Here is a 4,276-nt window from a genome sequence, read left to right on the forward strand (position 1 = left end):
TGAAGTTCACTTCCTAAATCTACTGGATACAAAAACTCATGAACTAAATATAGGCATTGGATTCATGACACATTATAACCTGCCTGCCATCTGATAACCCCAGGTAACCTATCTTCATTTTACCAGTGTAACAAGGTGTCATCCTCACCGGCATCTGAAAAAGCTTAAAGGCACCCCAAAGTCCCTTTATATTTGAATTTTCTTTTGGGAACAGACTCCCCTTCACTCATCTGCCATATATTGATGTTTCTTTGGGTTCTCAAAGAGAAGGCTGCCTCAAGGCTTCCCAGATCTATAGCCCCCTAACACCTCCCTTAGCACCACTGCCCGCCAGGCCACAGAGGTGCAGCATGATGTGGTGCTCCCAGTCTGGCCCTGGTCCCACCCCCATCCCCAACCTCCCCCGCCAAGGTGCACTGCATTGTGGTGTACCTGGCCCTGCCCCACATTGGCAGAGGGGCCCCACTTGCAGCTCACAGGGAAGTAAATGCAAAAGCCATGGTTTTAAACTTGGCACGATTTTTCTCTCCCTGCTGGGAACAAAAACAGTGCCAATTTTAAAACCATGGCTTTCTCTTCTCTGCTGATGAGGATCTCAGGGCTCCTATTTGGTACTGGCTCTTGGACCTGGGCAGACCTAGCCTATCTGTTAATCCACCTATACCCAAGATGCTTTGCACCTCCCCTACAAACCTCCCCCCCCCTTGCAGGGTGGGTAGGATAGATTTGGCCCAACCTATCTGCTTTAGCTCAGCAGGAAGGCATGATGTAGTGCCCCCCAGCTTCTGGCTTGCACCACTACAGGCATGTGGATTCATTTCAGGAATCAAAAGTGAATGTCTGTTCACTTGGTTATCAGTTCAATCTATGCAGTAGAGACTAACTTGGGAAGATTGCATTGATTCAGCCTTGGGCTTTTTGATTATCTGTATGTAGCCCATCATAGAACAGTTCCCCGGGATTTCATTATGATGATCTAGTTAGAGTTTTTCTTTCCTCTGCTCCCCCACCTTTCCCACTAGCTCCTGTTCTCTGTTAATCGCAGATGCTGAGAACCTTGGGAAAGGGTCCTCAATGCTTACTGACCTGGACACTTAATAACTCTGCATGTTGCTATTTGCTAATGTATAAAAACTAAATAATGATTTGATCAGTCCAATTTAATTGGGCAAGTGAAATACAAATAGTAAATATGAAATACTAATAGTGAAGAGTCAGTAATGAACTAAGTTTATTAGGAGCTGAACTAGTCTTAAAAACACTATTTGTAAATGGCTAATTACATTTCCACTCTTCAGAAAAGTCAGCACTCACCTACTTGTCTGCAATCCAAGGAAGCCTCCATTCAGTTTTTACTTTTTGAAAACTCTATGTAGTAGCAATGGCCATGAAAGGGATCCAAGACTTGTACCTTTCTGATTCAGGGCATTTCCCAGGTTGCTGTGGAGGATCGGTAGGGGCCATAACTGTTAAGAAATGATGTAGTTTGAATTCAACTCTCTCACGAAAGACTGATGCAGCCTTGTGAAACCAAAATGTATTCCAAAAAATGGACTAGAGAATAAATGAAATGTAAATGCTCTGCCAAATTATATTCTCATCCTATGAGTATACAAGTCTCTTTCTTAGGCGATGTTTGTCCCTATTAAGGTATATGCAGCCTCGAAGCTACATTTCTTTTGTTTTGCTAAGTTAGAAAATCTCATAGAGTAATAAAATTAATATGCTTTGCATGTCATTTTTTATTTTCTAATGTATTCTTCCTTATTCTTTGAGAAGAACATAGGTAATTTTACGTAATGTTGAACCTCCTTGAGTAACACTAATGTTTATGTATATAAATACATTTTGGTTCCTCACCTAGTTTTTCCTTATAAGAATGGATATTGGGTTCATGCCTTTCTAATTTTGCAGGAAGACCAGATTGGGCAAGTTTAATTAGAAACAATGGTTTAGATAGTGTGGAAGAAATCAAACTTCACATTGTGGTTGAATCAGAAATGACAGAGCCAGCTTTTCTTTATTTAGGGCTATACTGTGATCACAGGGCGAATTCCATACAGCAAGGGGAATCACCCACTTGTCTGTTTCAAAGGATTTCTCTGACTCTCTAAGGTTACAAGCATATTTATACTTAAGACAGAGAAAGAGATAAAAAATACACCTTGGAGAAACAAAACAATAGTAAATTACACAGAAATTTAGGACGTTTACTTAAACAAACTATCTATGCATAGGGCAAGATATCAAGATAACCTAAGGATAACCCAAGGCATGCAGGATTCCTTATCTCAGAACATTTAACTGAAATAAGCAGTATCAGCCTTCTGGTCTCTGTCTGTTTTTCTAGTCAAGTACGCCAATTACGTCTACAATAGTTACCAAACTGACTAGAACAGGTCAAAGAGGGCAAGCAAAGAAGAGCACTGTTGCTCAGTAATTAGGACATTCAGGTGGGAAGAGGGGCTCTTGAGTTCAATTCCCTCCTTCCAGAATTATTTACAGTCTCTATTAGAAACAGAAATTTTGGATAAGATATTTTTGATAAATCTTAGATTAAAAAAACAGAAATATTATTAATAGCAGAGCTAAATGCCCTACTCACCAAGTGGACAAGTTTCAGTTACAGACTGTATACTGGCAGTTCTCTTAAGAGACTGGAGGATTTAGGTTTGAATCTCCCAGGCTGAGGAGGGATTAAAACCTACCTTCTACCTCCTGGCCAAACATTTCTACCTCTTAAGAACTTTTAGGTAGAAGAGATACTATCACTTGGCTTCTGATCCTTCTCCAGCTGGATTTTAAAAGACCAGGTCATGCTTACTCTTTTTAGTGAACATTCATGGTCCCCTACAATCAGGAATGGGTTCTAGGATCTTGAACCCATACGGATGGAGGAACTTCCCTTGCAGCTCTGAGTCAGGCCTCTAAGCTCTGCAAAGAGGTATGATTTCAGATGTTCACTGGTTACTATTGGGTCTGTATAGGCAGCTTCTCACTCAGTAATCACACTTCTGAGATACTTAACTCTCCTCTGCATTACAAACTGGGTTCCCATATTCTAGCATCAATAGCCACACAAATGATTGGCTGCATGGATCTAAAATGCTGGCAAGTTCTGATGTTCTATCCATGCAGTTCTTTCGTGCCTCCCCCCATGTCATTTTGGACTGGATGAGTAAATAGCTACTATCACCAAAATGGGGAAAGCCATCATTTGGAATAGCTGTCAAGGGTTTATATAATTTTGAGTCTGCAATAAAAAGGGGAAAGATAAAAATATACAAAGATAATCTTTGGGACTTAGATGTACAGTGTGCTACTTACTGAGCAACAAACACCTGGAATATTAAAAAACAAAGCAGCACAGTACTAACTGTAAATAAGAAAACCTTCTAATTTAATATCAGTGATGAACTGAGATTTTCAAAATAGCAGTAATCAAAACCACATTTTGAGGTTGGAAGCATTAAGCACACAAGTGTTTTACACAATCGTAAGTATAAATGATTTTAGTATTGATCCTAGAAGATGTTTATTCACCTTATTGGGGCACGTTTGTCACAAGAAAACCACTCTCTCCAATCAGCGTTGCTGGCATCAGCATCCTTAACTACAAATAATTGGAATTCTTTGAGGGATTCAGAACCAGAACAGACTGGTGTTGATGAGGTGTAAACTACAAATTGGAGCTGTGTATGTAACACTGGCCCATATCACACCTGGATCAAACAAGTGCCACTGTATTATACTAATGCTTGCCAAATATTATACAAATAACCCAGTGTACCACTCGAAAATTGGGAATACTTATTAACTACTTAATAGCACAAACTTGATAGCTGGTTGTCTCCTTTTATAGTTGGATAGTCATTTTTATTGTGTGATAATTATTTCACGTGTGGCTGGTCTAAATTTATTGCATAATTATCTAGTCAATTGTGTGATAATTTCTTTGCACTTGTGGCCAGTCTAACTTTGTTACATGATTAACCAGTTACTTGCATAATGGGGTGCCCGAAGCTTTGGTCACTGATTTGATTCAAAGAAGATTTGGCCCGATTCAGAGGTCGAATGACCAAATCTGAATTGAATTGGTAGACAAAATACAGCTAGGAGAGTGGGCAGGGGATGGGGCCTGTCTGATTCGGAGATTTCTGCGATTCGGCAGCGGCCAAATCTCTGAATCAGATTCAGCTGAATTGATTCGGGACAGTGATTCAAATCACCAAATCAAATCACTCTCCCCCAAATCGGCCAAATCCAAATCCGAAGC

This window comes from Gavialis gangeticus, unplaced genomic scaffold (genome assembly GCF_001723915.1).
Source record: "Gavialis gangeticus isolate Ggan-Ray unplaced genomic scaffold, GavGan_comp1, whole genome shotgun sequence".
NCBI lineage: Eukaryota > Metazoa > Chordata > Crocodylia > Gavialidae > Gavialis > Gavialis gangeticus.